Here is a 13,928-nt window from a genome sequence, read left to right as displayed (position 1 = left end):
GTTTTTTAGATGTTTCAGGACTCACCGTACGCTTCTCCAGAGTGGCTGTTGGCAATTTACATCCCGCCCATCAGTGTAGGAAGGCTCCCATTTCTCCATGGCCTGTCCTGCATTTCTGGTTTTGACACTTTTTTCAGCATGGCCCTTTTGACCGATGGGAAGCGAGACATCTTTGTAGCGCTGATTTGCCTTTCCAGGTTGCTTGGTTGGCCAAAAAGGGCGTATGCGTTTTTTCCTGAATATATTCAGGAAAAAACGCATACGCCCTTTTTGGCCAAGGGCATCATTGTCAACGTTTTGCCGCTTTTCATGTGCTTTAAAGGCGATTCGAATCTACCTCCTGAAATCTGTTTCCTGCAATTCTGCCTTGATTTCAAATCCTCTTCTTTGCCTTCCCTCAATATATTTGTGGACGAGAGTTATCATTTATAAGTCTGCAGGTTTGTGAATTGCAGTGCCCTGAACCTCCATTTTACAACTCGATTTTTAGGGAGCTGGCCGCAATAGCGCAGGATGGCTTCAGGCCCTGTTTTGGTTCCGGGTGGCAGGCTGATCCTGTGGTTAATTCTTCTTCCTGATGGGAAAATAGAGTGACCTGTGCCTGTCCCAACACCAAGAGCTAGTCTCTCATTGGTTCCACGTCTTCCCGTTCATCCTCAGGACAAATTGCAACCTGTACGGAACAGGAGGTTAAAGGTGCTGATGCTCCAAGTAGGGAGATTGCTAGTAAAGCGGCTGGAATAGCGAACCCGGGCACAAGGAGATGAGAAATGAGGTGCGTTTTAGAAACCTTTCCCCATCACACGGTGTACCATCTTCTGGGTTTCTCATGCATGTTTTCGATGTAGGAAGATGCCCTTGAACCTGGAGATTTGTGACCCATGCGATGGGTACCATGCAGTATTACTTTAAAGGGTCTGCGTTTGCTCACCCAACCTCACCAAACCTCTCAGCCCCAAGAGTGTCCACCCTTATGTCTCATCCAGCTGTGGGTCTAGATATGGTCAATCCAGGTTGCATCACAGCCCCTGAACACATTGTGTAAGAATTTCTCTCTCTTTCACTGTCTTTGTTTCATGGGTTTTTCAAAGTAATTTATTTTTATAATGGGGTTTAGCTGCTTTTCACTGCTGTGTTTATGCCCCTTTACACCCACTTGGCACACTAACAGAGAGATATGAATACATAGGTTTTAAGATTATTACTAGTCAGATATATTCTTGTGCGGTGAATAGGGCGTGTTGAGTCCAGTTCTCTGAGCAAGGAGTAGGTCTTGTCTATTACATATTGGGTTTATGGAATGGTATCTGAGCTAATTTGAAACCCTTGTTTTATGTATCACCCCACCTCACCTTTCCCGTTAAGCAGCCATAGTGTGTTTTCTGCATGTGTGACTCTGTTCTGTTTTGTAATTCAGTTCAAGTGTAACGGTTTTTACATTCCCTCTATCAGTGATACTTTATGAGAAGTGTCCTTTTCTGTGTGACTTATTTCACTTAGAATCGTCGTACCTAAATCCACTCATCATGCTACTACTAGCCTTAGGACATTGATTTCATGGCTGAGTGATATTCCATTGTACATAAGGACCACAACTTCTTTATCGATTTTTCTCTTTCCTGGGATATTGAAGGTGGAATGAAGTGGAGGTCCTTGTCAACAGAGCAGCCCTAAACTTTGGGGTGCTTGTGTCTTGCTGATTTTTCATTTTCCCAATTTATACCCCCATGAGTGGAAGTGCCCTATGCTCTCTAAGCTGTGTTTTTTAGATGTTTCAGGACACACCGTACTCTTCTCCAGAGTGGCTGTTGGCAATTTACATCCCGCCCATCAGTGTAGCAAGGCTCCCATTTCTCCATGGCCTGTCCTGCATTTCCGGTTTTGACACTTTTTTCAGCATGGCCCTTTTAACCGATGGGAAGCGAGACTTCTTTGTAGCGCTGATTTGCCTTTCCAGGTTGCTTGGTTGGCCAAAAAGGGCGTATGCGTTTTTTCCTGAATATATTCCGGAAAAAACGCATACGCCCTTTTTGGCCAAGGGCATCATTGTCAACGTTTTGCCGCTTTTCATGTGCTTTAAAGGCGATTCGAATCTACCTCCTGAAATCTGTTTCCTGCAATTCTGCCTTGATTTCAAATCCTCTTCTTTGCCTTCCCTCAATATATTTGTGGACGAGAGTTATCATTTATAAGTCTGCAGGTTTGTGAATTGCAGTGCCCTGAACCTCCATTTTACAACTCGATTTTTAGGGAGCTGGCCGCAATAGCGCAGGATGGCTTCAGGCCCTGTTTTGGTTCCGGGTGGCAGGCTGAGCCTGTGGTTAATTCTTCTTCCTGATGGGAAAATAGAGTGACCTGTGCCTGTCCCAACACCAAGAGCTAGTCTCTCATTGGTTCCACGTCTTCCCGTTCATCCTCAGGACAAATTGCAACCTGTACGGAACAGGAGGTTAAAGGTGCTGATGCTCCAAGTAGGGAGATTGCTAGTAAAGCGGCTGGAATAGCGAACCCGGGCACAAGGAGATGAGAAATGAGGTGCGTTTTAGAAACCTTTCCCCATCACACGGTGTACCATCTTCTGGGTTTCTCATGCATGTTTTCGATGTAGGAAGATGCCCTTGAACCTGGAGATTTGTGACCCATGCGATGGGTACCATGCAGTATTACTTTAAAGGGTCTGCGTTTGCTCACCCAACCTCACCAAACCTCTCAGCCCCAAGAGTGTCCACCCTTATGTCTCATCCAGCTGTGGGTCTAGATATGGTCAATCCAGGTTGCATCACAGCCCCTGAACACATTGTGTAAGAATTTCTCTCTCTTTCACTGTCTTTGTTTCATGGGTTTTTCAAAGTAATTTATTTTTATAATGGGGTTTAGCTGCTTTTCACTGCTGTGTTTATGCCCCTTTACACCCACTTGGCACACTAACAGAGAGATATGAATACATAGGTTTTAAGATTATTACTAGTCAGATATATTCTTGTGCGGTGAATAGGGCGTGTTGAGTCCAGTTCTCTGAGCAAGGAGTAGGTCTTGTCTATTACATATTGGGTTTATGGAATGGTATCTGAGCTAATTTGAAACCCTTGTTTTATGTATCACCCCACCTCACCTTTCCCGTTAAGCAGCCATAGTGTGTTTTCTGCATGTGTGACTCTGTTCTGTTTTGTAATTCAGTTCAAGTGTAACGGTTTTTACATTCCCTCTATCAGTGATACTTTATGAGAAGTGTCCTTTTCTGTGTGACTTATTTCACTTAGAATCGTCGTACCTAAATCCACTCATCATGCTACTACTAGCCTTAGGACATTGATTTCATGGCTGAGTGATATTCCATTGTACATAAGGACCACAACTTCTTTATCGATTTTTCTCTTTCCTGGGATATTGAAGGTGGAATGAAGTGGAGGTCCTTGTCAACAGAGCAGCCCTAAACTTTGGGGTGCTTGTGTCTTGCTGATTTTTCATTTTCCCAATTTATACCCCCATGAGTGGAAGTGCCCTATGCTCTCTAAGCTGTGTTTTTTAGATGTTTCAGGACACACCGTACTCTTCTCCAGAGTGGCTGTTGGCAATTTACATCCCGCCCATCAGTGTAGCAAGGCTCCCATTTCTCCATGGCCTGTCCTGCATTTCCGGTTTTGACACTTTTTTCAGCATGGCCCTTTTAACCGATGGGAAGCGAGACTTCTTTGTAGCGCTGATTTGCCTTTCCAGGTTGCTTGGTTGGCCAAAAAGGGCGTATGCGTTTTTTCCTGAATATATTCCGGAAAAAACGCATACGCCCTTTTTGGCCAAGGGCATCATTGTCAACGTTTTGCCGCTTTTCATGTGCTTTAAAGGCGATTCGAATCTACCTCCTGAAATCTGTTTCCTGCAATTCTGCCTTGATTTCAAATCCTCTTCTTTGCCTTCCCTCAATATATTTGTGGACGAGAGTTATCATTTATAAGTCTGCAGGTTTGTGAATTGCAGTGCCCTGAACCTCCATTTTACAACTCGATTTTTAGGGAGCTGGCCGCAATAGCGCAGGATGGCTTCAGGCCCTGTTTTGGTTCCGGGTGGCAGGCTGAGCCTGTGGTTAATTCTTCTTCCTGATGGGAAAATAGAGTGACCTGTGCCTGTCCCAACACCAAGAGCTAGTCTCTCATTGGTTCCACGTCTTCCCGTTCATCCTCAGGACAAATTGCAACCTGTACGGAACAGGAGGTTAAAAGTGATGATGCTCCAAGGAGGGAGATTGCTAGTAAAGTGGCTGGAATGGCAAACCCGGGCACAGGCAGATGAGAAATGAGGTGCGTTTTAGAAACCTTTCCCCATCACACGGTGTACCATCTTCTGGGTATCTCATGCATGTTTACGATGTAGGAAGATGCCCTTCAACCTGGAGATTTGGGACCCATGCGATGGGTACCACGCAGTATTACTTTAAAGGGTCTGCGTTTGCTCACCCAACCTCACCAAACCTCTCAGCCGCAACAGTGTCCACCCTTATGTCTCATCCAGCTGTGGGTCTAGATATGGTCAATCCAGGTTGCATCACAGCCCCTGAACGCATTGTGTAAGAATTTCTCTCTCTTTCACTGTCTTTGTTTCATGGGTTTTTCAAAGTAATTTATTTTTATAATGGGGTTTAGCTGCTTTTCACTGCTGTGTTTATGCCGCTTTTTACCCACTTGACACACTAACAGAGAGATATCAATACATAGGTTTTAAGATTATTACTAGTCAGATATATTCTTGTGCGGTGAATAGGGCGTGTTGAGTCCAGTTCTCTGAGCAAGGAGTAGGTCTTGTCTATTACATATTGGGTTTATGGAACGGTATCTGAGCTAATTTGAAACCCTTGTTTTATGTATCACCCCACCTCACCTTTCCCGTTAAGCAGCCATAGTGTGTTTTCTGCATGTGTGACTCTGTTCTGTTTTGTAATTCAGTTCAAGTGTAACGGTTTTTACATTCCCTCTATCAGTGATACCTTATGAGAAGTGTCCTTTTCTGTGTGACTTATTTCACTTAGAATCGTCGTACCTAAATCCACTCATCATGCTGCTACTAGCCTTAGGACATTGATTTCATGGCTGAGTGATATTCCATTGTACATAAGGACCACAACTTCTTTATCCATTTTTCTCTTTCCTGGGATATTGAAGGTGGAATGAAGTGGAGGTCCTTGTCAACAGAGCAGCCCTAAACTTTGGGGTGCTTGTGTCTTGCTGATTTTTCATTTTCCCAATTTATAACCCCTGAGTGGAAGTGCCCCATGCTCTCTAAGCTTTGTTTTTTAGATGTTTCCGGACTCACCATACGCTTCTCCAGAGTGGCTGTTGGCAATTTACATCCCGCCCATCAGTGTAGGAAGGCTCCCATTTCTCCATGGCCTGTCCTGCATTTCTGGTTTTGACACTTTTTTCAGCATGGCCTTTTTTACCGATGGGAAGCGAGACATCTTTGTAGCGCTGATTTGCCTTTCCAGGTTGCTTGGTTGGCCAAAAAGGGCGTATGCGTTTTTTCCTGAATATATTCAGGAAAAAACGCATACGCCCTTTTTGGCCAAGGGCATCATTGTCAACGTTTTGCCGCTTTTCATGTGCTTTAAAGGCGATTCGAATCTACCTCCTGAAATCTGTTTCCTGCAATTCTGCCTTGATTTCAAATCCTCTTCTTTGCCTTCCCTCAATATATTTGTGGACGAGAGTTATCATTTATAAGTCTGCAGGTTTGTGAATTGCAGTGCCCTGAACCTCCATTTTACAACTCGATTTTTAGGGAGCTGGCCGCAATAGCGCAGGATGGCTTCAGGCCCTGTTTTGGTTCCGGGTGGCAGGCTGAGCCTGTGGTTAATTCTTCTTCCTGATGGGAAAATAGAGTGACCTGTGCCTGTCCCAACACCAAGAGCTAGTCTCTCATTGGTTCCACGTCTTCCCGTTCATCCTCAGGACAAATTGCAACCTGTACGGAACAGGAGGTTAAAGGTGCTGATGCTCCAAGGAGGGAGATTGCTAGTAAAGCGGCTGGAATAGCGAACCCGGGCACAAGGAGATGAGAAATGAGGTGCGTTTTAGAAACCTTTCCCCATCACACGGTGTACCATCTTCTGGGTTTCTCATGCATGTTTTCGATGTAGGAAGATGCCCTTGAACCTGGAGATTTGTGACCCATGCGATGGGTACCATGCAGTATTACTTTAAAGGGTCTGCGTTTGCTCACCCAACCTCACCAAACCTCTCAGCCCCAAGAGTGTCCACCCTTATGTCTCATCCAGCTGTGGGTCTAGATATGGTCAATCCAGGTTGCATCACAGCCCCTGAACGCATTGTGTAAGAATTTCTCTCTCTTTCACTGTCTTTGTTTCATGGGTTTTTCAAAGTAATTTATTTTTATAATGGGGTTTAGCTGCTTTTCACTGCTGTGTTTATGCCGCTTTACACCCACTTGACACACTAACAGAGAGATATGAATACATAGGTTTTAAGATTATTACTAGTCAGATATATTCTTGTGCGGTGAATAGGGCGTGTTGAGTCCAGTTCTCTGAGCAAGGAGTAGGTCTTGTCTATTACATATTGGGTTTATGGAACGGTATCTGAGCTAATTTGAAACCCTTGTTTTATGTATCACCCCACCTCACCTTTCCCGTTAAGCAGCCATAGTGTGTTTTCTGCATGTGTGACTCTGTTCTGTTTTGTAATTCAGTTCAAGTGTAACGGTTTTTACATTCCCTCTATCAGTGATACCTTATGAGAAGTGTCCTTTTCTGTGTGACTTATTTCACTTAGAATCGTCGTACCTAAATCCACTCATCATGCTGCTACTAGCCTTATGAAATTGATTTCATGGCTGAGTGATATTCCATTGTACATAAGGACCACAACTTCTTTATCCATTTTTCTCTTTCCTGGGATATTGAAGGTGGAATGAAGTGGAGGTCCTTGTCAACAGAGCAGCCCTAAACTTTGGGGTGCTTGTGTCTTGCTGATTTTTAATTTTCCCAATTTATACCCCCATGAGTGGAAGTGCCCTATGCTCTCTAAGCTTTGCTTTTTAGACGTTTCAGGACTCACCGTACACTTCTCCAGAGTGGCTGTTGACAATTTACATCCCGCCCATCAGTGTAGCAAGGCTCCCATTTCTCCATGGCCTGTCCTGCATTTCTGGTTTTGACACTCTTTTCAGCATGGCCCTTTTGACCGATGGGAAGCGAGACATCTTTGTAGTGCTGATTTGCCTTTCCAGGTTGCTTGGTTGGCCAAAAAGTGCGTATGCGTTTTTTCCTGAATATATTTAGGAAAAAACGCATACGCCCTTTTTGGCCAAGGGCATCATTGTCAACGTTTTGCTGCTTTTCATTTGCTTTAAAGGCAATTCGAATCTACCTCCTGAAATCTGTTTCCTGCAATTCTGCCTTGATTTCAAATCCTCTTCTTTGCCTTCCCTCAATATATTTGTGGATGAGAGTTATCATTTATAAGTCTGCAGGTTTGTGAATTGCAGTGCCCTGAACCTCCATTTTACAACTCGCTTTTTAGGGAGCTGGCCGCAAAAGCGCAGGATGTCTTCAGGCCCTGTTCTGGTTCCGGGGGGCAGGCTGAGCCTGTGGTTAATTCTTCTTCCTGATGGGAAAATAGAGTGACCTGTGCCTGTCCCAACACCAAGAGCTAGTCTTTCATTGGTTCCACGTCTTCCCGTTCATCCTCAGTACAAATTGCAACCTGTACGGAACAGGAGGTTAAAGGTGCTGATGCTCCAAGGAGGGAGATTGCTAGTAAAGTGGCTGGAATGGCGAACCCGGGCACAAGCAGATAAGAAATGAGGTGCGTTTTAGAAACCTTTCCCCATCACACGGTGTACCGTCTTCTGGGTATCTCATGCATGTTTTCGATGTAGGAAGATGCCCTTGAACCTGGAGATTTGGGACCCATGCGATGGGTACCACGCAGTATTATTTAAAGGGTCTACGTTTGCTCACCCAACCTCACCAAACCTCTCAGCCGCAACAGTGTCCACCCTTATGTCTCATCCAGCTGTGGGTCTAGATATGGTCAATCCAGGTTGCATCACAGCCCCTGAACGCATTGTGTAAGAATTTCTCTCTCTTTCACTGTCTTTGTTTCATGGGTTTTTCAAAGTAATTTATTTTTATAATGGGGTTTAGCTGCTTTTCACTGCTGTGTTTATGCCGCTTTTTACCCACTTGACACACTAACAGAGAGATATCAATACATAGGTTTTAAGATTATTACTAGTCAGATATATTCTTGTGCGGTGAATAGGGCGTGTTGAGTCCAGTTCTCTGAGCAAGGAGTAGGTCTTGTCTATTACATATTGGGTTTATGGAACGGTATCTGAGCTAATTTGAAACCCTTGTTTTATGTATCACCCCACCTCACCTTTCCCGTTAAGCAGCCATAGTGTGTTTTCTGCATGTGTGACTCTGTTCTGTTTTGTAATTCAGTTCAAGTGTAACGGTTTTTACATTCCCTCTATCAGTGATACCTTATGAGAAGTGTCCTTTTCTGTGTGACTTATTTCACTTAGAATCGTCGTACCTAAATCCACTCATCATGCTGCTACTAGCCTTATGACATTGATTTCATGGCTGAGTGATATTCCATTGTACATAAGGACCACAACTTCTTTATCCATTTTTCTCTTTCCTGGGATATTGAAGGTGGAATGAAGTGGAGGTCCTTGTCAACAGAGCAGCCCTAAACTTTGGGGTGCTTGTGTCTTGCTGATTTTTAATTTTCCCAATTTATAACCCCATGAGTGGAAGTGCCCTATGCTCTCTAAGCTTTGTTTTTTAGATGTTTCAGGACTCACCGTACGCTTCTCCAGAGTGGCTGTTGGCAATTTACATCCCGCCCATCAGTGTAGGAAGGCTCCCATTTCTCCATGGCCTGTCCTGCATTTCTGGTTTTGACACTTTTTTCAGCATGGCCCTTTTGACCGATGGGAAGCGAGACATCTTTGTAGCGCTGATTTGCCTTTCCAGGTTGCTTGGTTGGCCAAAAAGGGCGTATGCGTTTTTTCCTGAATATATTCAGGAAAAAACGCATACGCCCTTTTTGGCCAAGGGCATCATTGTCAACGTTTTGCCGCTTTTCATGTGCTTTAAAGGCGATTCGAATCTACCTCCTGAAATCTGTTTCCTGCAATTCTGCCTTGATTTCAAATCCTCTTCTTTGCCTTCCCTCAATATATTTGTGGACGAGAGTTATCATTTATAAGTCTGCAGGTTTGTGAATTGCAGTGCCCTGAACCTCCATTTTACAACTCGATTTTTAGGGAGCTGGCCGCAATAGCGCAGGATGGCTTCAGGCCCTGTTTTGGTTCCGGGTGGCAGGCTGATCCTGTGGTTAATTCTTCTTCCTGATGGGAAAATAGAGTGACCTGTGCCTGTCCCAACACCAAGAGCTAGTCTCTCATTGGTTCCACGTCTTCCCGTTCATCCTCAGGACAAATTGCAACCTGTACGGAACAGGAGGTTAAAGGTGCTGATGCTCCAAGTAGGGAGATTGCTAGTAAAGCAGCTGGAATAGCGAACCCGGGCACAAGGAGATGAGAAATGAGGTGCGTTTTAGAAACCTTTCCCCATCACACGGTGTACCATCTTCTGGGTTTCTCATGCATGTTTTCGATGTAGGAAGATGCCCTTGAACCTGGAGATTTGTGACCCATGCGATGGGTACCATGCAGTATTACTTTAAAGGGTCTGCGTTTGCTCACCCAACCTCACCAAACCTCTCAGCCCCAAGAGTGTCCACCCTTATGTCTCATCCAGCTGTGGGTCTAGATATGGTCAATCCAGGTTGCATCACAGCCCCTGAACACATTGTGTAAGAATTTCTCTCTCTTTCACTGTCTTTGTTTCATGGGTTTTTCAAAGTAATTTATTTTTATAATGGGGTTTAGCTGCTTTTCACTGCTGTGTTTATGCCCCTTTACACCCACTTGGCACACTAACAGAGAGATATGAATACATAGGTTTTAAGATTATTACTAGTCAGATATATTCTTGTGCGGTGAATAGGGCGTGTTGAGTCCAGTTCTCTGAGCAAGGAGTAGGTCTTGTCTATTACATATTGGGTTTATGGAATGGTATCTGAGCTAATTTGAAACCCTTGTTTTATGTATCACCCCACCTCACCTTTCCCGTTAAGCAGCCATAGTGTGTTTTCTGCATGTGTGACTCTGTTCTGTTTTGTAATTCAGTTCAAGTGTAACGGTTTTTACATTCCCTCTATCAGTGATACTTTATGAGAAGTGTCCTTTTCTGTGTGACTTATTTCACTTAGAATCGTCGTACCTAAATCCACTCATCATGCTACTACTAGCCTTAGGACATTGATTTCATGGCTGAGTGATATTCCATTGTACATAAGGACCACAACTTCTTTATCGATTTTTCTCTTTCCTGGGATATTGAAGGTGGAATGAAGTGGAGGTCCTTGTCAACAGAGCAGCCCTAAACTTTGGGGTGCTTGTGTCTTGCTGATTTTTCATTTTCCCAATTTATACCCCCATGAGTGGAAGTGCCCTATGCTCTCTAAGCTGTGTTTTTTAGATGTTTCAGGACACACCGTACTCTTCTCCAGAGTGGCTGTTGGCAATTTACATCCCGCCCATCAGTGTAGCAAGGCTCCCATTTCTCCATGGCCTGTCCTGCATTTCCGGTTTTGACACTTTTTTCAGCATGGCCCTTTTAACCGATGGGAAGCGAGACTTCTTTGTAGCGCTGATTTGCCTTTCCAGGTTGCTTGGTTGGCCAAAAAGGGCGTATGCGTTTTTTCCTGAATATATTCCGGAAAAAACGCATACGCCCTTTTTGGCCAAGGGCATCATTGTCAACGTTTTGCCGCTTTTCATGTGCTTTAAAGGCGATTCGAATCTACCTCCTGAAATCTGTTTCCTGCAATTCTGCCTTGATTTCAAATCCTCTTCTTTGCCTTCCCTCAATATATTTGTGGACGAGAGTTATCATTTATAAGTCTGCAGGTTTGTGAATTGCAGTGCCCTGAACCTCCATTTTACAACTCGATTTTTAGGGAGCTGGCCGCAATAGCGCAGGATGGCTTCAGGCCCTGTTTTGGTTCCGGGTGGCAGGCTGAGCCTGTGGTTAATTCTTCTTCCTGATGGGAAAATAGAGTGACCTGTGCCTGTCCCAACACCAAGAGCTAGTCTCTCATTGGTTCCACGTCTTCCCGTTCATCCTCAGGACAAATTGCAACCTGTACGGAACAGGAGGTTAAAAGTGATGATGCTCCAAGGAGGGAGATTGCTAGTAAAGTGGCTGGAATGGCAAACCCGGGCACAGGCAGATGAGAAATGAGGTGCGTTTTAGAAACCTTTCCCCATCACACGGTGTACCATCTTCTGGGTATCTCATGCATGTTTACGATGTAGGAAGATGCCCTTCAACCTGGAGATTTGGGACCCATGCGATGGGTACCACGCAGTATTACTTTAAAGGGTCTGCGTTTGCTCACCCAACCTCACCAAACCTCTCAGCCGCAACAGTGTCCACCCTTATGTCTCATCCAGCTGTGGGTCTAGATATGGTCAATCCAGGTTGCATCACAGCCCCTGAACGCATTGTGTAAGAATTTCTCTCTCTTTCACTGTCTTTGTTTCATGGGTTTTTCAAAGTAATTTATTTTTATAATGGGGTTTAGCTGCTTTTCACTGCTGTGTTTATGCCGCTTTTTACCCACTTGACACACTAACAGAGAGATATCAATACATAGGTTTTAAGATTATTACTAGTCAGATATATTCTTGTGCGGTGAATAGGGCGTGTTGAGTCCAGTTCTCTGAGCAAGGAGTAGGTCTTGTCTATTACATATTGGGTTTATGGAACGGTATCTGAGCTAATTTGAAACCCTTGTTTTATGTATCACCCCACCTCACCTTTCCCGTTAAGCAGCCATAGTGTGTTTTCTGCATGTGTGACTCTGTTCTGTTTTGTAATTCAGTTCAAGTGTAACGGTTTTTACATTCCCTCTATCAGTGATACCTTATGAGAAGTGTCCTTTTCTGTGTGACTTATTTCACTTAGAATCGTCGTACCTAAATCCACTCATCATGCTGCTACTAGCCTTAGGACATTGATTTCATGGCTGAGTGATATTCCATTGTACATAAGGACCACAACTTCTTTATCCATTTTTCTCTTTCCTGGGATATTGAAGGTGGAATGAAGTGGAGGTCCTTGTCAACAGAGCAGCCCTAAACTTTGGGGTGCTTGTGTCTTGCTGATTTTTCATTTTCCCAATTTATAACCCCTGAGTGGAAGTGCCCCATGCTCTCTAAGCTTTGTTTTTTAGATGTTTCCGGACTCACCATACGCTTCTCCAGAGTGGCTGTTGGCAATTTACATCCCGCCCATCAGTGTAGGAAGGCTCCCATTTCTCCATGGCCTGTCCTGCATTTCTGGTTTTGACACTTTTTTCAGCATGGCCTTTTTTACCGATGGGAAGCGAGACATCTTTGTAGCGCTGATTTGCCTTTCCAGGTTGCTTGGTTGGCCAAAAAGGGCGTATGCGTTTTTTCCTGAATATATTCAGGAAAAAACGCATACGCCCTTTTTGGCCAAGGGCATCATTGTCAACGTTTTGCCGCTTTTCATGTGCTTTAAAGGCGATTCGAATCTACCTCCTGAAATCTGTTTCCTGCAATTCTGCCTTGATTTCAAATCCTCTTCTTTGCCTTCCCTCAATATATTTGTGGACGAGAGTTATCATTTATAAGTCTGCAGGTTTGTGAATTGCAGTGCCCTGAACCTCCATTTTACAACTCGATTTTTAGGGAGCTGGCCGCAATAGCGCAGGATGGCTTCAGGCCCTGTTTTGGTTCCGGGTGGCAGGCTGAGCCTGTGGTTAATTCTTCTTCCTGATGGGAAAATAGAGTGACCTGTGCCTGTCCCAACACCAAGAGCTAGTCTCTCATTGGTTCCACGTCTTCCCGTTCATCCTCAGGACAAATTGCAACCTGTACGGAACAGGAGGTTAAAGGTGCTGATGCTCCAAGGAGGGAGATTGCTAGTAAAGCGGCTGGAATAGCAAACCCGGGCACAAGGAGATGAGAAATGAGGTGCGTTTTAGAAACCTTTCCCCATCACACGGTGTACCATCTTCTGGGTTTCTCATGCATGTTTTCGATGTAGGAAGATGCCCTTGAACCTGGAGATTTGTGACCCATGCGATGGGTACCATGCAGTATTACTTTAAAGGGTCTGCGTTTGCTCACCCAACCTCACCAAACCTCTCAGCCCCAAGAGTGTCCACCCTTATGTCTCATCCAGCTGTGGGTCTAGATATGGTCAATCCAGGTTGCATCACAGCCCCTGAACGCATTGTGTAAGAATTTCTCTCTCTTTCACTGTCTTTGTTTCATGGGTTTTTCAAAGTAATTTATTTTTATAATGGGGTTTAGCTGCTTTTCACTGCTGTGTTTATGCCGCTTTACACCCACTTGACACACTAACAGAGAGATATGAATACATAGGTTTTAAGATTATTACTAGTCAGATATATTCTTGTGCGGTGAATAGGGCGTGTTGAGTCCAGTTCTCTGAGCAAGGAGTAGGTCTTGTCTATTACATATTGGGTTTATGGAACGGTATCTGAGCTAATTTGAAACCCTTGTTTTATGTATCACCCCACCTCACCTTTCCCGTTAAGCAGCCATAGTGTGTTTTCTGCATGTGTGACTCTGTTCTGTTTTGTAATTCAGTTCAAGTGTAACGGTTTTTACATTCCCTCTATCAGTGATACCTTATGAGAAGTGTCCTTTTCTGTGTGACTTATTTCACTTAGAATCGTCGTACCTAAATCCACTCATCATGCTGCTACTAGCCTTATGAAATTGATTTCATGGCTGAGTGATATTCCATTGTACATAAGGACCACAACTTCTTTATCCATTTT

Source organism: Balaenoptera borealis (assembly GCF_965194805.1).
Source record: "Balaenoptera borealis genome assembly, contig: HAP1_SCAFFOLD_42, whole genome shotgun sequence".
NCBI classification, from domain to species: domain Eukaryota; kingdom Metazoa; phylum Chordata; class Mammalia; order Artiodactyla; family Balaenopteridae; genus Balaenoptera; species Balaenoptera borealis.
Note: the sequence above shows the minus strand (reverse complement) of the source record.